We start from the raw sequence: 22,641 nt of genomic DNA, 5'->3' as shown, positions 1-22,641 counted from the left end.
GGGCTTATGATCTGTCCTGAGGATGAACACTCCTCGCCACAAGAACACTCTGAAGTAGGCGACAGCCCAAGCAGCAACCTATGCCTCACGCTCAATGACAAAGTAATTACGTTCTGTGTCAGTCAACGAACATGAGGCAAACGCCACAGTCTTCTCGTCCTTGCCATGCACCTGAGACAGTACTGCCCCTACCCCAACTGCACTGGCATCCACAGTGACAATGGTCTTTAGCATACTTTGAAATCGAGCAAGGACACCAGCATGGGCAATGTTGTTTTTAATCATAGAAAATGCCCTTTGTTGTGCCTCACCCCAAAGAAACTTACTACCGTTCCTCAGCAATTCTCGAAAGGGTTCGGTTTTAAGGGGAAAATCTTGCACAAATTTGGAGTAATACTCCACTAACCCTATGAAGGCTTGAAGAGCATGAAGGTCACGTGGAACCTCAGCATAGACAATCGCACTCATCAATTTCACCTTGGGGTTCACTCCATTCCTAGTAATCATGTAACCCAAATACTCCATTTCCTGCACCGAGAATGCACACTTCTCTCTACGTAAGTTTAGACCCGCTTCCCTGATGCGAGTTAACACTTCATTTAACAAGTTCTCTTCAACCTCATCCTTTCCAAATACCAGGATATCGTCCTGAGACACAATGACTTTACTCAAACCAGACAAAATCTTCGTCATCATCCGCTGGAACACTCGCAGCTGAACACAGCCTAAATGGAAGGTAGGCACTGCTCAAGTCTATTTTAGGAAAAGAACCCCCCCCCCCCCCCCCCGACAACTTAAAATGAATTAATTAATATTAGGCAAAGGAAAATTATCCATGACCACATTTTGGCTAAGGCTGCGAAGGTCCATACAAAATCGAGACCAATCAGGTTTTTTGGTAATAACTACTGGAGACAACCTCTACAGTCTCTATAACTCCCCCAATCTGTCCTCTAAACTGCCCCATGAAGAGACAGCATGTTATCTAAGTCATATGCATCCACCACCATGACTTGATTATCAGCCCTCGACAGTGATGCCCAGATCGTACTGATGCACCCCACCTAAAAGGGGGTGACCCTCAGGGGCCACATAAATCTTTCCAGTGGTCTGTTGTCCAGAAAATGTGATAGTCGCATCCATGAACCCTAAAACCCCAATGTCTGCTCCCTGGTATCCTTTGAGAACGATGTCCGAAGAAACTAACACACCCTCAGGCCATGTAATGTCAAATAAGTCCTTGGGGACTATAGTGTAAAGACAACCAGTGTCTACCATCAGGGACACTACTGTACCATTCACTTCAAAGTTGGCTTTAGGAAGAGAAGGTCTCTTCTCCTGGGTAGAGTTCCGAACACCTTTTCATCCTGTACCATGAGTACTCTGTAGTCCAACTGTCCATCCTCAACCATAGCAACCCTCTTTTTGGGCACTTTGCACATGCGGGCTAATTTGCCGTTTTTTTTTTTTACATTTGCGACAATCCTTTTCCACTGCAAAACAGGATTTCGAGTCTGCCTAATGATAGTTGCTTCCACATCAAAAGCAAACTCGAGATGATTTCCATTGCACAATTGCAGGTGTTGAGTTTTTCCAACCACCACTGTTGCTAGCACTTCTGCTAGCAAGCTGTGACTTGCTCCATACAGCGTTAACTTGATCACAATCATCCTCAAGTGATGAAAGGTCTGGGGCATTGGCAACTGAGTTTGAAAACCTTATTTCCCGAATGCATTTTTCTAATTCTTCCACCACCTTGGCAATGGCTATTGCCTCTTTTAAAGTGAGATTACTGGCCGCCCACAATCTCTTCTGGATCTTTTTACTATTACATTGGACACTCAATTGGTCTCTAATCATCTCCTCCATCAGCTTTCCAAATTGATACTTAGCTGCCAACTCCCTTAGTCTAGCTACAAAATCATCAATTGACTCTGAAGTTCTTTGACGCTGCGTATAAAACTTGTTGCGTCGCATCGACACATTCACCTATTTGCAAATCTTGTTTGCAAACGCAGTAGGGCTTCTTTGAATACATCATCAATCGCCTCACCTTGAGCAGCACGAACAGGTGGTAAGTATTTGAATACATGCTGGCCCTCCTTTCCCAGCGATCCCAACAGTAGTACTTTTTTTCTGACAGCAGGGAACCTGGCACCATCCAATGCTAAAATATAATTTTCAAAACAGCCTACCCAATTCTCCTATTCTATGGGAGGTTCTCCTGGTGACATAAGGAAAAGAGGTGGCGTGACAATTGCTGTGGTCACATCCATTGTGCAATATAATGTTCAAAACACAACAGTTTTGAAACTTTGACCAAAAACACTGCTTACATTTTTTTTACCACAAGATGGCAGTGTTTCCCTTGAATTTAAAAACACACTGAAGACCAATCCTGAAATATAAACCACCAATTGCTGCTCTTTATAAATTGCGGCCAACTTACAAATTGGAAATCAGGTTCAAATACACTACTCTCAGAATCATGCTACAAAAATAGAATATTGCAATTGATAGTCCCAACCATCTAAAGAAATCCAACCTAACTAGAATTATGCACACCAGGAGCTCTGCTGTGGCTACACAAAACAAGAGCAAATCTCATGCTCTGTAAATAATCTATGACTCTCTGTATCATGCATTTAGAAATGAAATAGTTCTAAGCATAGTTTTTGCAGAAAAAACATTGAGAAACAATAAAGGACTCATACAAATGTAGATAATTTGGTTACTGTATTAAACATCCAAAATCAACGCATAGAAGTTATATTTTAAGTAACTATGTCATGAATCTTTTTGCTCGTAGTATAATTCCACACATTTAGTCAAAATAAATCTAGTTCTAAATAAATTTATCCATGTGGAGGATGGTTAAGGATAGGGTTTCCTTTGACCAACAAAGGCCTCAGGAGGATGGCTCAAAAGAATTCTCTTAGCATGGGCAAAGGGATCAAGTTAAAGTCCACTAAGGAAAGGTCCATGTGCATGAGAAACGGGAGTGGAGCAATATTTAGAAAAGTTAGGGTGCTAGAGGGCGGGCGCGCACGCAAGATGGCTGCACTAGTGTGAGGCTTTGGCAGCCCAGGGTTTTCCATCCGGCAAAATCCTGCTCATAAATGGGCTGTGACTGACCAGAATAGAAGAAACGGAATCCGCGATCACAACAGAATTGCAGGTGCATCTTTAGAGTACTCCACTCTCCAAAACCACTATGCGGCAGGCTGACAATCTCCTGGCGCGAAACAGAGAAGGCGCGGCCTGCGAGACTGCGTGCCGAGCTGAGCCTCTGCGAGAAGTGGCACAGGCGGACCGAGGCCTACGAGAGACCCCTCCACACTGTCGCGAGGGGGAAGAGCGACCTGGGAAGGTAGGAGCACCCTGTGATGAGGATTGGACAAGTGGTGTGGACCGCGCACGGCCCGGACTGCGGATGATGGACACCCCAGCGGGTGTCAAGACAATCGGTGGAAGCCCTCGATCTGTACCGTTACCGAAGACAGAGTTGGAACTGTGCTGACGCGGGCTATCAAGAGGCTGGAGATCCTTGCAGTAAAACCCAGACGCAGCGGGGGATTACATATAACTGCATGACCTAGACCTTGGTGGTGGCAGCCCTGGTGCCGGGAGACCCGCGGGAGCTGAGCACTGCTCAGCAGCGCAAGCAGATACGAATTGCACCTAGGACACTGTCTAGGCACTGCGTGGCGGGGGAGGTGATTCAGGGCCAACACGAATCCCAAGCTCCACTCAGAGTGACCTGGGAGAGATACGGCTCTCTGCAGCAACATTTGACCACGGAGGCGATTGGGCGATCTCAGCTGCTGGCGGCCCCATGGATGATTGGCCTGGTGGTTGGGGCCTCCCTTTGTCGGCCCCTGCAGATGCAAGCAGCTAGCGGGCCGATAGCTCAAACAGGTACACAAACTGACATAGCACAACTCCCCACTATCTAAAGCAGTGGTATTCAAACTTTTTAATGACGCGCCCCCCCAAGTGAAAACTAGAATTAATCAGGCCCCCCTCAGAATTTTTCTCAATTATTCCATTAAATTGGCAATGTTGAAATATGTCTCGACTTATTTAAACACAAGACATATTTAAGTATTGCAGTTAAATTCTCTTACTGTTTCAAAAAAATGCAACCAAATACATGATTGCCAAACATACTATTCTGGTCAGGCAGGCCTTACTAACGTGTAAAAGTATCCACAGTGTGAATATTAGAAATGGGGGTGGGGGTGTAGAAGAATATTTGGAGTCCCTCCCCTTTAGACACCTTCTCCCAGCCAGATATAAATGTCTTTTGGCCAGAGGCTGGCACCCCCCCCCCGGATTACTTGAGACCCCCATAGGGGGGCCTGCCCCTTAGTTTGCAGACCTCTGAACTAAAGAGAAGTGACCAGTGGGGTCAGCAACATCCCGCTACGGGTCCCAGATGCGGAAGGAGTGCAGACGCAGCCAGGGGGCCTAATCTCTAGACAACAAGGCCGCAGGAATAACTGACCCAGAGCCGGCTGGCCAGTGGGCATGAGCGTGGTATTCTACTGTGTACTTTCCGATCAGTGTAAATCAATCAATCAATCAATCAGGGAATTGTAAGCGCGCTACTCACCCATGAGGGTCTCAAGGCGCTGGGGGGGTCCGCAGATCTGTTTAGCCGAAGAGCAAGTTCTTGAGGGTCTTCCTGAAGGTGTTCAGGGAGGGGGTGCGTCTGATGTCTGCCGGTAGCTCGTTCCAGGTCTGCAATGTGAGAGAAGGATCTTCCGCCTGCTCTGGCTATGTGGATGCGCGGGGTTTTGGAAAGTGTGATGGTTGAAGATCGGAGGTTTCTTTTGGGTACGCTGAAGTGGATTCTGTCGTGGAGGTATTTGGGTCTGTTGTTGTGTAGGCATTTGTAGGCGTGAGTGAGGATTTTGAAAGTGACTCTATTCTCCACGGGGAGCCAGTGGAGACTTCGTAGGTGTTGGCTGATGTGTTCGTGTTGGGGGATGCAGAGGACGAGTCTGGCGGCAGTGTTCTGTATGGTCTGGAGTTTGCGGAGTTGGGACTTGTTGATGCCGGCGTAGAGTGCGTTTCCATAGTCCAGGCTGCTGGTGAGGAGTGCGTGGGTGACTGTCTTCCTTGACTCAGGGGGGATCCACTTGAAGGTCTTGCGGAGGATGCGGAGGGTGTTGATGCAGCTGGAGGTGACGGCGTTGACCTGTCGGTTCATGGTGAGCGATGAGTTGAGTACGATGCCGAGGTTCTTGGCGTGGTCTGAGGGGGTAGGTCGGCTTCCAAGGGCGGTCGGGCATCAGGTGCTGTCCCATGCAGAAGGGGGTCGTACCGAGGACGAGGACTTCTGTCCTCTCTGCGTTGAGCTTCAGGCAGCTGTTGGTCATCCAGACTGCAACATCTTGCATTCCTTTCTGGAAGTTGAGTTTGGCAGTGGTGGGGTCTTTGGTGAGGGTGAGGCTGAGCTGTGTGTCGTCGATGTAAGATACCATCTTGAGGCCGTGTTGTCAGACGATGGCTGCGAGAGGGGCCATGTAGATGTTGAAGAGGGTGGGGCTCAGTGATGAACCCTGTGGGACTCAACAGGTGATTTTTGTGGGTTCGGAGAGGAAGGGTGAGAGTCTGATCCTTTGGCTTCTTCCAGTGAGGAATGATCAGATCCAGTCCAGGGCTGTTCCTTGTATGCCTGCATCGTGTAGTCTGGCGACTAGTGTTCAGTGGGAGACGGTGATGAAGGTCGCTGATAGGTCGAGTAGGATGAGGACTGTGGAGTGGCCTTGGTCCAGGAGGGTGCCGATGTCATCTGTGGCGGCAAGTAGGGCGGTCTCTTTGCTGTGGTTGCTTCGGAATCCGCATTGGGACGGGTCAAGGATGGCGTTCTCTTCAATGAATCGTGTCAGTTTCCTGTTGACTGTTTTCTCTGCAACTTTGGCTGCGAAGGGGAGGAGCGAGATGGGCCTATAGTTCTTGAGGTCGGTGGGGTTAGCTGTGGGCTTCTTGAGCAGGGGTCTGACTTCTGCACGCTTCCAGTTGTTTTGAAGGTGGTGTTGATGGTGCGTTGTAGTTTGGGTGCGATGGTGGCCGTGGCTCTGTGGTAGATGTGAGGGGGGGGGGGGGGGGCAGGGGTCGGTGGGGGATCCCGAGTGGATGCTTTTCATGGTCGATGCGGTGCCTTAGGCTTTGATCGGTGTCCAGTTGGAGATGGCGGGCTGGCTGGTGTTTCTGGGGCGCGGGGTCCGTCTGTGGCGCCTGGTGGATGGTCGATGAAGTTGTCGTAGAGGTTTTTGATCTTGAGGTGGAAATAGGTTCCAAGCTTGTCGCAGAGGTCTTGGGATGCAGTGATGTCTGTGGCTTCGCTGCGTGGGTTGGTGAATTTTTGAATGAGACTGAAAAGTTCCTTGGAGTTGGTGGAGTTGGCCAGGATTTTGTTGCAACTAATATGTTGGATACATACTATCCGAAAAGGAGTTGACATCTGGAACAGCTATGTCTGTATGAAATACTTCAACATTACAGCTTCAAAAGAAATGTTAAACAGAATTTAAAAGAAGGAAAACATGCAGTAGTTGGATGTCATGGATGTTTAGTAAAACACACAAAAGGTAACCTTATCAACCACAAGAAACTCAGTTGTGAAACTCCAGATAAGCGAGAATTTTACTATTTAGCACTTCTCCAACTGTTTAAACCATGGCGTAGCGAAAGTGATTTACTTGGAGATTTCGACTGCTACGAAGATTCTTTTAATGCATGTAAATATAGCATTGCATGCTCAATTTTTCCTACATATTTAAAAATGTTGAATGATTAAGTTGAACAGGAAAAGACTATTACAGCTGAAGTTGCTAATGAAAGTTCCCAAGATAGTCAAAGTTCTAGATGCACTTGGACAACCAATAGTGGAAAACGAAGCAGCGATTGCTATGCATGAAGTCGAAATTGCAATGCAACTAATACAGGAGGAGAATATTGCATTAGAAAAGTTAGAAGAACAAGTAAATATTGAACAGAAAGAAATATATCTACAAGTGAGAGAACAGATAGAACATGGTTTGTTACATGAAAAATAAGAATGTGTAAGTTCATCGTTTAAACCTATTCTGATGTACATCAGTGGTCAAGCTGGAACGGGTTAAAGTTTTTTTAATTAAAGTTTTGACCAGTTATCTTCAAAAAATTACAAGTTCACATTTATCTTGTGTGGTAACAGCTCCAACTGGATTAGCTGCGCACAATGTTAAAGGAATTACTTTGCACAGATTACTGATGTTACCAAAAACCTATGTTTTTTTCAGTAAATATATATATATATATATTCACTGAAAAAACCATGGGTTTCACACACGTTATAGTTAGGAATTAGCATTTAAAAAACCTTAGAAATTCAGTGAAAAAACCATAGGTTTCACACACGTTATAGTTAGGAATTAGCATTTAAAAAACCTTAGAAATTCAGTGAAAAAACCATAGGTTTCACACATGTTATAGTTAGCTGGACATTTTACTCGTAAAAAACCAATGAAATTCCCCCGTTATAGTTAGTTCAGCTAACTATAACTCGCGCGCCCGCAATGAACTGCTGATGACGTCACATATTACATCACTCATGACATGGTCAGTGACATCACTCATGACATCACTGATGACATCTCAAATGACATCACTGATGACCTCACTGATGACATCATCCAGTGAATGTGTGTTTTTCTGAAAATTAAATATGTTTTATATATGTATATCTCAAGGTTGATGGAAGAATAAATGGGTATATTACTGTCTAAATGGATGATTTCTTTTTGAAAAATTGATTATGTAACTGACTGATTAAGTGTATCATAGTGAATACATGGCTTAGTGAGTAATGTTTAAATATATAAATATCTGTATCATTTTTTCACTTTGTGTATAAGTGGCTGCATGGGTTGGTGAGTAGCTACATGGGTGTCTATATAGGTTATTAGTTGGTTTTTTGAGTATCAGTCTGAGTGTCTGCATGGTTCGGTGGGGGGTATGACGTAGTGCATAGGTGCATGAATGAGTGACTCACTGTTTGTATGTGTTGAAAAGAGCATGTGTGCAGGACTGCATGGGTGGATGAGTGTGTGTATGGGTGTGTTAGTGAGTGAATGACTGTCTCAATAGTGTCTTTATGAGTAACTACATATGTTTAAAACTAGTATATGTGACTATTGGTTTATATATGTGAGTATATGTGAGAGTGAGAGATTGAAAGAGTTCCTGTATGAATAAGTATGTATTTCTATAAGTGATTGTTTAAAAGACTAAGTATGTGTAAGTTTCCGTAGAAGTAAGTGTGGTGGTGTGTGTATAACTGTATATGCAAGTAAATGTATGTTTGATTCTTTATTAGCATGAGTGACTATGTGTGTGAGTAGCTCTATGGATGAGTGGCATTGTGTAACAGGATGTATAGGTGTATGAGTACATATGATAAGTGAGTACATGTATGAGTGACTGTATTGGACTGTTGGTGAATGAGTGGATGTGTATGTGGATCTTAGAATTACTGAAGAGGTTGTTGTAACTGTTATTGGTATGTCCATTGTTTTGTAAATTTTAGTCTCTATTTTTGAATGTGTGTATCAAAGGTTTTATTAGGGGAAGAGGAGGTCTGCCACTCTATCACAAGGATGATGTCATCAGTGAGGTCATCAGTGATGTCATTTGAGATGTCATCAGTGATGTCATGAGTGATGTCACTGACCATGTCATGAGTGATGTAATATGTGACGTCATCAGCAGTTCATTGCGGGCGCGCGAGTTATAGTTAGCTGAACTAACTATAACGGGGGAATTTCATTGGTTTTTTACGAGTAAAATGTCCAGCTAACTATAACATGTGTGAAACCTATGGTTTTTTCACTGAATTTCTAAGGTTTTTTAAATGCTAATTCCTAACTATAACGTATGTGAAACCTATGGTTTTTTCACTGAATTTCTAAGGTTTTTTAAATGCTAATTCCTAACTATAACGTGTGTGAAACCCATGGTTTTTTCAGTGAATTTGCAAGGTTTTTTAAATGCTAATTCCTAACTATAACGTGTGTGAAACCCATGGTTTTTTCAGTGAATTTGCAAGGTTTTTTAAATGCTAATTTTTTTTTTTCTTCTATTTTTTCTAACATATTTTTATTTTAATTTTCTTACCTTTTATAAAGACTATGATTAAATTTTTAAAATTCTTTAATATGTTTTTTTTTATATATTTTTTAAAATAAACATGTAAAATTTATTTGCAGTACTTTTTTCTATTTTTTTAAAAAAATTTTTAGTACGCGTACCGTAAGCTCACGGTAAGCGTACGGTTTACGCAACGTCCGTAATTTTCCTACGCTGCTTGCGTATAGTTACGCAATTTGCGTAGCCGCGCATACTCCGCGTGGGACGCGTACGCGTGTACGCTACACGCGCACGTTACGCGGAAGTGCCGGGAGTGACTGTTATGCGCATGCGAGCAAGCGCGTGTCTTTTTTACGCGCATGCGCACTTTTGACGTAAGCGTACCGTAAGCGTACGGTAGGTCATGTGATCATGAAACACAACTTTTGATTGGTTGAAACTACTTTCAGTTCTAGAACTCTCCTACACCACACCCATTCCCCTCATTTCTGCTTGTGATCCCTTGGGAGAAGGAGCTGGTTTGTCTTTGGGATACGATGGCAGAACAGCAGAGCTCTTCTGAGAGTGAGGCTAGCACTAGCAGCACTGTCTTGAGGCAGAGATCGAGGAGACAAAAGCCCTCTTATGTATGGGATTATTTTACTTTTCCTGAAGGCCAGCAAAAGGTAAATGCACCCTTAGTGACTTGTAAGCTGTGTAAGCGTGTACTTTCTAGAGGTAATCCTAACAGGAAGTATTCCTTTGGGAATCACACCATGAAGAGACACCTCCAGGATGTACACAGAAGGACACATGGTCATCTTTTTGGAGGTAACTCTTCAGAAAGACAAGCCAGTACATCCACAGCAGCTCAGCCTGAACCATCATCTGCAGGGCTGACTCCTTCTTCTGCAGGTCAGGTGAGCCCTTCATCTGTGGGGGGAGAATCTCCTTTTGCTGGCCCTCTGGAAATCAACCCTCGATTTCGGAAGGTTGATATTCGATGCACATTTTGTCAAGATCTAATTTGCTATAGGGAGACCAGTGTTTCCCTAGTGAACAACAAAATAGATCAGCACATTTGTCGCTTTGAATAATTTTCCCATGCTTCCTTTCCTCTGTCCCTGCATGAACACAACGGTTCTTTTAAGAGCCAACCTTATCTTTCATCTTTTTTTTTACATATGTTTTTAAAAACTTTTTTTTATTTTTTTTTACCGTACGCGTACGGTGCGCGTACTTTTTTTTTTTTTTTTTTTTAAAAACACTAAAAATCAATAAACACATTACAAGGTCCTTGAGAGACTACAATTATTATTATTGACTTACCATACTCACTGAAAAAATATTTATTCATTTGTTTTTTTTTAAAATAGTTTTAAAAATGTTTGTAGTTTTCGAAAATTTTCTATATCTATCTGGAAAAAAAGAAAAAAGTATTAATATTTTTAAAACATTTTATAATACAGTACACATATTTACATTTTTTTCCATAAAATATTTTTGCCTTATTTTTGCTGTTTTCAGAATATATTGCATTTCACTATAAATTGTGAAAGCAATTGCATTCATCATTTTACAGCGGGCAAAAAAAAATAACAATCACAAAGATTGTATTAAAAAAGCCCTGATTCTTTTTTTACTTAAACTTAACATTATAGAAATGCATAATATTCTAAAAAAATATCATCTAATACCAATACTTATTTCTTTAAAATACCGTCTGATATGTTTGTTTCAGAAGTATAAACACAATATTATATCTCAAATAACTCCAAAATACATCTGATTTCATTTCCTTTAGACCAAATAGTAATTTTAAAATTCTTTTTTGATTAAATTTCCAATGGTAATCCAATAAAATTCTAAAGTTTTATTTGTACAGATCTCACCGATTCTCTGTAACAATTCCTTTATTGTATTTAAATATATTACTACATTTCTTTTCACAATAGTCACAAAACGAAATTTCTATGCCAATTTGAATGCACACTAACTGCTCTTTTTTTTGGGCAAGTGAAAATCACTTTTACAAACTGTCACATTATGAAACCACTTTTCAGATTTTTTAAAAAGCCCATGTCCAGACTGCTACACTACAGCAAGGGCAACCAGCCTTAGTGATGCTGAATGTATTTGCATTACAGACTGAAACCTGAAAACCCCACTCGCTTGTAAATACTGTGCATGACTATACATGGCAAGCACATGGGTGTGTGCTAAGACTCTGCTTCTTCCCCCAAAAATTCGCTCCCCCTTTCCATCTAATGCAACTGTGAAATCACCAGAGCAAGACGCAATAAATCTCTGCCTATAATTCCTCTCTGCACACAGAGTCATGTTTTCACATTAGTCCCAAAACGAAATTTCTTTGCCAATTTGAAAGCACACTTACTGCTCTTTTTTTTTTCGGGGCAAGTGAAAATCACTTTTACAGACTGACACATTATGAAACCACCATGTGTAACTACAACAAAAACAATTTCCATTTCTATTATTCATTTCTTAAGTTACCACATACATCCCCTCTCAAACTGTAAACTCACCTTTAAAATTAGTTAGTTGTGAAAGAAATGTGACACTCAAACAGCAGATTATCAGAGCCAGGATCTCTGTTGTGTTCACCTCTCTCCTCTCAGCAGAACCAGATAATGGCAAACTTTCCCTCTATTTTTCCACACATATACTTGTAAGTTTCAAATCTCAGTGCTTCCCCCTTTTTTTCAAATGTAATCACACATTTCTATTGGTTGATAACCAACCCTTTTCCAAAAGTACCCTTCCCCCAACTTGTCTTCTGCCTAGTACCCTTCCCCCAACTTGACTTCTGCCTGCTACCATAGCAACAGCTCATGGAACACTGCTGTGTTGAGTTAGGTCAGAAGTTCGCCAAACAATGTTTCAATTCCACAGAGCAAGAGTGCTTGACTTTTCAAACCTAACAGCAAATCCATAGTACTGTTCTTTGGTTACACATTTTTTTTTACCAATACAAAACATGCTTCTATTAATTTACACATACAGCCTAGTTTTTATTCTAGAATGGTATGAAACAGCCAATCAGTTCTTTTTGTTTTGAAAAAAATATGTATGCCTCCATTTCCAAACTGTCTTTCTTTTCATATTGCCATTCTACTGAAAGACACCTCCTGAGTGCATCCAGTTCTCCTTTGAAGATGTTCACAGTGTGGATTGTAGGGCACAGCTATGTCTTCTGGAGTGAAAAGTTTGCAGAGAAAACAGGTATGGTGAGAGACCTTGCTTTGCCAAATGTAGACATTAAATGGATTGGTCAGAGAGGGTTAAAGTGGCACCAATTGATGCCATTGGTGAAATCCTTCATTCAAATCCAACACCCTGACCTCATAATAGTGCACTGTGGTGGCAATGACCTAGGCACTTTGACTGGGGTAGGTCTGGAAATGCTTATGAAGGACACCTTTGCACAACTGTTTACACTTTTCCCTAAAACTGCCTTTGTGTTTTCCAACATATGCCAAAGGCAAAAATGGAACTGGTCCAATCATTTCTGTCCACAGATTGACAAAGCAAGAAAGCACGTCAACAAATCTGTTTCTGCTTTCCTCCGTGACTATGGTATGGGTGCCATTTACCACAACAACTTGCGTTATTACATGCAAGACATTTATAGAGGAGATGGTGTGCACTTCAATGATGAAGGGAACAGAGTCTTCCTCTTGAACCTTAGACTCTGCACCGTAAGCTTACCGTACGCGTACCCCGTGATTTTTTTTAAAATAGGTCAAGGAAGTGCCTTTTGTAGGTTTGGTGTAAATCTGTTCAGTAGATTCTGAGAAAATAGCCTTTAAATCAATATATATATCTGAGCCCGCTTACGGTACGCTTACCGTACGCTTACGGTAAGCGTACGGTGGCGTGCGCGAGCGCGATTCTGATTGGCTCTTAGATCTTAGTAAACATTCGAATCGGCCGAAACCAGGAAGCGGCGGCCGCCATTTTGTGTATTTCACTCTGAAAAAAAAGAGTGAAAACAAGGAAAGGGGGCAATGAGGAGAGTTACAGACCCCCTAACATTTGTAAGGGGGTCAAAGAAGGACAGAAAAGTACAAAAAAAACATTTATTGATTTTAAAAAAAATCACGGGGTACGCGTACGGTAAGCGTACGGTAAAAAAAATAAAAATAAATAAATGAAAAGCAGATTTAAGAGTTTAGAAATTAGGGAGCTCTAAAAAGAGCTGTTGTGTTTATGAAGTCATTTTTTTAGTGGTACCTACAAGTAAGTACCGATGCAGAGTCTAAGGTTCAAGAGGAAGACTCTGTTCCCTTCATCATTGAAGTGCACACCATCTCCTCTATAAATGTCTTGCATGTCATAACGCAAGTTGTTGTGGTAAATGGCACCCAGACCATAGTCACGGAGGAAAGCAGAAACAGATTTGTTGACGTGCTTTCTTGCTTTGTCAATCTGTGGACAGAAATGATTGGACCAGTTCCATTTTTGCCTTTGGCATATGTTGGAAAACACAAAGGCAGTTTTAGGGAAAAGTGTAAACAGTTGTGCAAAGGTGTCCTTCATAAGCATTTCCAGACCTACCCCAGTCAAAGTGCCTAGGTCATTGCCACCACAGTGCACTATTATGAGGTCAGGGTGTTGGATTTGAATGAAGGATTTCACCAATGGCATCAATTGGTGCCACTTTAACCCTCTCTGACCAATCCATTTAATGTCTACATTTGGCAAAGCAAGGTCTCTCACCATACCTGTTTTCTCTGCAAACTTTTCACTCCAGAAGACATAGCTGTGCCCTACAATCCACACTGTGAACATCTTCAAAGGAGAACTGGATGCACTCAGGAGGTGTCTTTCAGTAGAATGGCAATATGAAAAGAAAGACAGTTTGGAAATGGAGGCATACATATTTTTTTCAAAACAAAAAGAACTGATTGGCTGTTTCATACCATTCTAGAATAAAAACTAGGCTGTATGTGTAAATTAATAGAAGCATGTTTTGTATTGGTAAAAAAAAATGTGTAACCAAAGAACAGTACTATGGATTTGCTGTTAGGTTTGAAAGGTCAAGCACTCTTGCTCTGTGGAATTGAAACATTGTTTGGCGAACTTCTGACCTAACTCAACACAGCAGTGTTCCATGAGCTGTTGCTATGGTAGCAGGCAGAAGTCAAGTTGGGGGAAGGGTACTAGGCAGAAGTCAAGTTGGGGGAAGGGTACTTTTGGAAAAGGGTTGGTTTTCAACCAATAGAAATGTGTGAATACATTTGAAAAAAAGGGGGAAGCACTGAGATTTGAAACTTACAAGTATATGTGTGGAAAAATAGAGGGAAAGTTTGCCATTATCTGGTTCTGCTGAGAGGAGAGAGGTGAACACAACAGAGATCCTGGCTCTGATAATCTGCTGTTTGAGTGTCACATTTCTTTCACAACTAACTAATTTTAAAGGTGAGTTTACAGTTTGAGAGGGGATGTATGTGGTAACTTAAGAAATGAATAATAGAAATGGAAATTGTTTTTGTTGTAGTTACACATGGTGGTTTCATAATGTGTCAGTCTGTAAAAGTGATTTTCACTTGCCCCGAAAAAAAAAAGAGCAGTAAGTGTGCTTTCAAATTGGCAAAGAAATTTCGTTTTGGGACTAATGTGAAAACATGACTCTGTGTGCAGAGAGGAATTATAGGCAGAGATTTATTGCGTCTTGCTCTGGTGATTTCACAGTTGCATTAGATGGAAAGGGGGAGCAAATTTTTGGGGGAAGAAGCAGAGTCTTAGCACACACCCATGTGCTTGCCATGTATAGTCATGCACAGTATTTACAAGCGAGTGGGGTTTTCAGGTTTCAGTCTGTAATGCAAATACATTCAGCATCACTAAGGCTGGTTGCCCTTGCTGTAGTGTAGCAGTCTGGACATGGGCTTTTTAAAAAATCTGAAAAGTGGTTTCATAATGTGACAGTTTGTAAAAGTGATTTTCACTTGCCCAAAAAAAAGAGCAGTTAGTGTGCATTCAAATTGGCATAGAAATTTCGTTTTGTGACTATTGTGAAAAGAAATGTAGTAATATATTTAAATACAATAAAGGAATCGTTACAGAGAATCGGTGAGATCTGTACAAATAAAACTTTAGAATTTTATTGGATTACCATTGGAAATTTAATCAAAAAAGAATTTTAAAATTACTATTTGGTCTAAAGGAAATGAAATCAGATGTATTTTGGAGTTATTTGAGATATAATATTGTGTTTATACTTCTGAAACAAACATATCAGACGGTATTTTAAAGAAATAAGTATTGGTATTAGATGATATTTTTTTAGAATATTATGCATTTCTATAATGTTAAGTTTAAGTAAAAAAAGAATCAGGGCTTTTTTAATACAATCTTTGTGATTGTTATTTTTTTTTGCCCGCTGTAAAATGATGAATGCAATTGCTTTCACAATTTATAGTGAAATGCAATATATTCTGAAAACAGCAAAAATAAGGCAAAAATATTTTATGGAAAAAAATGTAAATATGTGTACTGTATTATAAAATGTTTTAAAAATATTAATACTTTTTTCCCCAGATAGATATAGAAAATTTTCGAAAACTACAAACATTTTTAAAACTATTTTTAAAAAAAACAAATGAATAAATATTTTTTCAGTGAGTATGGTAAGTCAATAATAATAATTGTAGTCTCTCAAGGACCTTGTAATGTGTTTATTGATTTTTAGTGTTTTTTAAAAAAAAAAAAAAAAAAAAAAAAAAGTACGCGCACCGTACGCGTACGGTAAAAAAAAAATAAAAAAAAGTTTAAAAACATATGTAAAAAAAAGATGAAAGATAAGGTTGGCTCTTAAAAGAACCGTTGTGTTCATGCAGGGACAGAGGAAAGGAAGCATGGGAAAATTATTCAAAGCGACAAATGTGCTGATCTATTTTGTTGTTCACTAGGGAAACACTGGTCTCCCTATAGCAAATTAGATCTTGACAAAATGTGCATCGAATATCAACCTTCCGAAATCGAGGGTTGATTTCCAGAGGGCCAGCAAAAGGAGATTCTCCCCCCACAGATGAAGGGCTCACCTGACCTGCAGAAGAAGGAGTCAGCCCTGCAGATGATGGTTCAGGCTGAGCTGCTGTGGATGTACTGGCTTGTCTTTCTGAAGAGTTACCTCCAAAAAGATGACCATGTGTCCTTCTGTGTACATCCTGGAGGTGTCTCTTCATGGTGTGATTCCCAAAGGAATACTTCCTGTTAGGATTACCTCTAGAAAGTACACGCTTACACAGCTTACAAGTCACTAAGGGTGCATTTACCTTTTGCTGGCCTTCAGGAAAAGTAAAATAATCCCATACATAAGAGGGCTTTTGTTTCCTCGATCTCTGCCTCAAGACAGTGCTGCTAGTGCTAGCCTCACTCTCAGAAGAGCTCTGCTGTTCTGCCATCGTATCCCAAAGACAAACCAGCTCCTTCTCCCAAGGGATCACAAGCAGAAATGAGGGGAATGGGTGTGGTGTAGGAGAGTTCTAGAACTGAAAGTAGTTTCAACCAATCAAAAGTTGTGTTTCATGATCACATGACCTACCGTACGCTTACGGTGCGCTTACGGTACGCTTACGTCAAAAGTGCGCATGCGCGTAAAAAAGACACGCGCTTGCGCGCATGCGCATAACAGTCACTCCCGGCACTTCCGCGTAATAGTCATAGTCTTTATAAAAGGTAAGAAAATTAAAATAAAAATATGTTAGAAAAAATAGAAAAAAAAAATTAGCATTTAAAAAACCTTGCAAATTCACTGAAAAAACCATGGGTTTCACACACGTTATAGTTAGGAATTAGCATTTAAAAAACCTTGCAAATTCACTGAAAAAACCATGGGTTTCACACACGTTATAGTTAGGAATTAGCATTTAAAAAACCTTAGAAATTCAGTGAAAAAACCATAGGTTTCACACACGTTATAGTTAGGAATTAGCATTTAAAAAACCTTGCAAATTCACTGAAAAAACCATGGGTTTCACACACGTTATAGTTAGGAATTAGCATTTAAAAAACCTTAGAAATTCAGTGAAAAAACCATAGGTTTCACACACGTTATAGTTAGGAATTAGCATTTAAAAAACCTTAGAAATTCAGTGAAAAAAACATAGGTTTCACACATGTTATAGTTAGCTGGACATTTTACTCGTAAAAAACCAATGAAATTCCCCCGTTATAGTTAGTTCAGCTAACTATAACTCGCGCGCCCGCAATGAACTGCTGATGACGTCACATATTACATCACTCATGACATGGTCAGTGACATCACTCATGACATCACTGATGACATCTCAAATGACATCACTGATGACCTCACTGATGACATCATCCTTGTGATAGAGTGGCAGACCTCCTCTTCCCCTAATAAAACCTTTGATACACACATTCAAAAATAGAGACTAAAATTTACAAAACAATGGACATACCAATAACAGTTACAACAACCTCTTCAGTAATTCTAAGATCCACATACACATCCACTCATTCACCAACAGTCCAATACAGTCACTCATACATGTACTCACTTATCATATGTACTCATACACCTATACATCCTGTTACACAATGCCACTCATCCATAGAGCTACTCACACACATAGTCACTCATGCTAATAAAGAATCAAACATACATTTACTTGCATATACAGTTATACACACACCACCACACTTACTTCTACGGAAACTTACACATACTTAGTCTTTTAAACAATCACTTATAGAAATACATACTTATTCATACAGGAACTCTTTCAATCTCTCACTCTCACATATACTCACATATATAAACCAATAGTCACATATACTAGTTTTAAACATATGTAGTTACTCATAAAGACACTATTGAGACAGTCATTCACTCACTAACACACCCATACACACACTCATCCACCCATGCAGTCCTGCACACATGCTCTGTTCAACACATACAAACAGTGAGTCACTCATTCATGCACCTATGCACTACGTCATACCCCCCACCGAACCATGCAGACACTCAGACTGATACTCAAAAAACCAACTAATAACCTATATAGACACCCATGTAGCTACTCACCAACCCATGCAGCCACTTATACACAAAGTGAAAAAATGATACAGATATTTATATATTTAAACATTACTCACTAAGCCATGTATTCACTATGATACACTTAATCAGTCAGTTACATAATCAATTTTTCAAAAAGAAATCATCCATTTAGACAGTAATATACCCATTTATTCTTCCATCAACCTTGAGATATACATATATAAAACATATTTAATTTTCAGAAAAACACACATTCACTGGATGATGTCATCAGTGAGGTCATCAGTGATGTCATTTGAGATGTCATCAGTGATGTCATGAGTGATGTCACTGACCATGTCATGAGTGATGTAATATGTGACGTCATCAGCAGTTCATTGCGGGCGCGCGAGTTATAGTTAGCTGAACTAACTATAACGGGGGAATTTCATTGGTTTTTTACGAGTAAAATGTCCAGCTAACTATAACATGTGTGAAACCTATGGTTTTTTCACTGAATATATATATATATATGCTCCCTTGCCTTGTCCCAAAGATTGAGCTGCACTCCAACACACGACCAAAGGTGGCAAGCCTTTATTTCTTCATTTCAGAGTACAAGCGGAACACTGGAAAACGATTACAATGTAGCAGCCATAGACGCGACCAGCCTGACGCGTTTCGAGGGTATGTATCCCTCTTCCTCAGAGGCAATCGCGCTTAGGAGGTGCTCCGGTTCCGGTCCCAGAAGGCTGTTTTACGCCCCCAGATGGGCGGGTCAACTGTCCCAAGCGTCCTGGGACTTGTAGTTCCGGTAATTAAAACCATGAATGGTGCACTAATATTCTGCCCTTTTCAAGCCCACAGATGGGCCATCGCTTTCACAGTGTAGAATCCACACCGATGGTTCTATTCCTATATGTTAGATTAAGGAAAACTGTCAAGGCAGCCACACCCTCGTTGCCCCACGAACTGCCTACACTATCTCCTTTGCACCGATTGCTACAATGCACCACTCCTACACGTGTGAGCTCCCTCATATACCACAACATACAGACTTCACAGCACGAGGGCATGGTGAGTTCCCGTCTACACTGGGAGGTAGATATGGGTAAATCACTAACTGATAAACCACAAGAATACTGCCGTCCACAGACTGGACACATTTCGGCCAGCAGCTGTCTTCGCATCATACACTTTAACCCCTTCAGTGCCCCGCCCTTTCCCCCTCCTGTGCCGGGCCTTTCATTAGCGGGCGGGGTCCATGACGAGATAGTCTCGTCATGGGCACAGCGCAACCGTGCTCCATGACGAGACTATCTCGTCATGGGCATAGAAGAGGTTAAGTTCCCGATAGGCTGCATTACACGTCAGCTAAAATGCACAAATTCTAATTACGTGATAATGATGCCTGCGACTGCTGTGGCCAGGAAGAAGCAGATTTCCTGCACATCGCTTGGGAATGTGCACTCATCAACCAATACTGGCACCAGGTATTTGAGACACTGGGACAGATGGCTCTAACCCCATTATCGGCATCGCTTATCACAGCACTACTAGGTAATACCAAAGAGATCCTACTTGCATGTAGAAGATAAGTGGTGCTGAGGTATTTGTTGGCCAAACATAGGGTGGCATGTAGATGGGGTGGAGGGGGCACCTAAATGTAAGGATTGGATACAAGAAGTCCTCTTTTGGCAAGAACAAACATTGACTTATGGGAAGTTACTCCCCTTATCCTCCAGACCAAAGGATATTTGGGATCCCTTGCTCAACTACCTGCTGGGGGTATGACACACTTACCGGAAGGGATGCATGAAAAATTTGGCATTACTTAGCTGGGGCATGCCTCCCCAGAAAGAGCAGCGAGGAAATGCTCACTATTTCAGATGTAGCATCAAAGATCTATTCAGGACGGGAGGGATATGCTCAAACGTGGTCATGAATACGAGTTAAGAGAACATTATGGGTATACTTATTTCCTAGCCAAATTGATGGAGTACTGTCCCCTGACTATGTATGATGTATATAGGAATGTGAATTGTAATGCACGACCATTGTGCTACATGATATGCTGTCATTGTGCTCATGTTGATATGCATGTAATTTGACTTTAAAAGAGAAATAAAACCATCCAAAAAAGAAGAAAAAAAAAGAAAATTCAGGAAAGTTCAAGTTTGGTCTCTCACCAGACAGCTCCAAAAAGTTCAGCAAGCAAGTTCATAAGCAAAGGGAAAAAGAAGGCAAGGGGCATGTAAAGATAGTCCAGCAGGGAGGCAGTCAGTCGACAAGAAGGATGGAGAAAAATGAAAGGGCAAAGACGCAAGACGGCTCAGCTGAACACAAAAGGAAAGAAGACCCCATCCTCTTGGGGAAATCACTTTTTCTACTCCAAATCGTCCATTTGTGACATCAATTGTCACCATATGATGGACTGACGGTATGTAATCTTTCTTCCGTTCACCAGGTACAAATTGATACTCCAACCTATTTTTTCATGCAGCTTATGAGAAGTGACTGTCCATTCTGTCCTCACAGATTGACATAGAGCTTATTAATTTGTTGCTTTTCAAGTATTAAGTCTAAAGTTCATGTTCCCACCAATTCACACACAAAGGAATACTAGAAAGTGTCTTGTAGATTAAAGAATGTTGCATACATAGAACAGATAAAGCAACATTTGCGGCAACGTAACAAAAGTCCATTACACCAGGCTACGAAATAATGCAGCCTAAAGAAAAAAGACAATTCAGTGCATTTTAAGGTCAGCATTTGTTAGCTAGCAAAATTAAGTTCAAGCATAATGAAATCAATCAAACATAACATGTGTGGAAATATTTGTAACATGGTCAGTGATTATTACATAAAATATGTTCAACTCGAATTATGGGCTACTGCCAATATTTTAAAAGTAGCAACATGTATACTATTCCTAAAAATCATTAAAACAAAATCGTTTTTAGCAATCTAAGACTCTAATAATGTCAAGCACTTATACTGAAAGTTTCAATCAGTTTACCCATTATATGAGTCTTTCACAACGCTTTTAATTTGGTTGTGGTGCATTTCAATGACAGCAATAAAAATACTAAATTTTATCACGATGTCTTTATAACGACTAAGGTAATCTATTAATCCTGCTATTTCTATTTATCCAAGCACAGGTTTAAGGTGCTGGTACTTCGACTTTTCTCAGTTTCTAGTGTTGCTTTTCTAAACATGTGCAAAGTGCACAATAGAGTTACGTTGTCATCTTTAGTTTTTGCATCATGTAAAGTATAATCAGCTTTTATGCTATAACACGGGCAAGTACAAACCAATGTAGCAAGCTCTCACTGGGACCCAGGTTGGGTGCTGGCAGGGGAGCCATCTGGGCCATGGGGCCCTAAGGCCTGTGACTGTGGTGGGTGCTAAGGTGGGCACCCACAGAAAAAGAAACAAAATATGTTGCCAGCTAACGTCCGCACCCCAGGATGGGTGCAGGCTGGGGAGAGGCCGGGCCATGGGGGACTTGGGTCTCCCCCTGCAGCCCCAAAAGAGGAACATACTTGTTGGGTGCCCCGGTGGGACATACATATTTTTGGTTACTCATGGTGCTCCAAAAAGGGGCAGGCATATGAAAGTATAAGAAAACAAATGATGGATGGAAAGCTAGAATTAATCTCAGCTACTGGTTGTTACTTGGACTCCATCCCAATCCATCGTTATTTTGCACACCATTCCATCTCATTTTGGACCCAGTCACATGCAAATCATTCTTGACCTTGCTCCAATGGACCAGTCAAGCTCAAACAGCCACGCTTGGTTCCATGGGTCGTAACACAAGCAACTCAGGACCAATTTCGCACATGGAGAAAAATCAATTTTTCTCAGCCCCCGCTTGACAGATGCCCTTGAAATTCCTAAGACAGAAGCTGAAGTGACTGGCAAACTATTTTGAAAATTTTGTGAAGATTTGTCAAAGAAGGCCAAAGTTATTGGCAAATGAAAAAAATGATATTCCTATGGAAACGACATCCTAACTATAACAACCTACTGGCGACTGCCAGTGGGGGGTGGGAGAGAGAGACTCGCTCTCTCTTTCAGGCTTAGAGTGCCACATAAATTATGCAAAAAAGAAGCAGAGAACTCTGAATAATTCCCAACGTCAAGGAGAGCAAAGTTTTTAAGCATAGGATTAGTACAGTGCCATCCATGCCGTGCTGTAATATTACAAAAGCTTTTTACCACTTCAGGCACAGTATTACAGATTTGGATTAGTAAAATACCATTCATGACAATTTAGAATGATTAAAACCGGGCACTCCCTTGGGATCTCTACTGTGCTAATCCTAGGCTTATAAACTTTGCTAGAAAACAGACATTTCAGGTGAGCAGATTCAGAGTGTCGCTGGTGTTATAGGGGTGCTCTATACAGGAGATGCTCTCCACCTAAATTTGGAAACTACCCAAAGTTTTTGCTATATATTTATGTATATAGCTGTACGGAT

At 41.0% G+C, this 22,641-nt stretch overlaps 1 protein-coding gene across 1 annotated transcript in view; it reads right to left on the bottom strand.

Annotated features, from left to right (window-relative positions):
- NOL10 (nucleolar protein 10) overlaps positions 1-22,641 on the bottom strand; it is a 727,799-nt gene that overhangs the window by 639,370 nt on the left and 65,788 nt on the right. The window lies entirely within an intron of this gene.

This window comes from Triturus cristatus, chromosome 6, assembly GCF_964204655.1.
Source record: "Triturus cristatus chromosome 6, aTriCri1.1, whole genome shotgun sequence".
NCBI lineage: Eukaryota > Metazoa > Chordata > Amphibia > Caudata > Salamandridae > Triturus > Triturus cristatus.
Note: the sequence above shows the minus strand (reverse complement) of the source record. Positions and strands in the feature narration are given on the sequence as shown.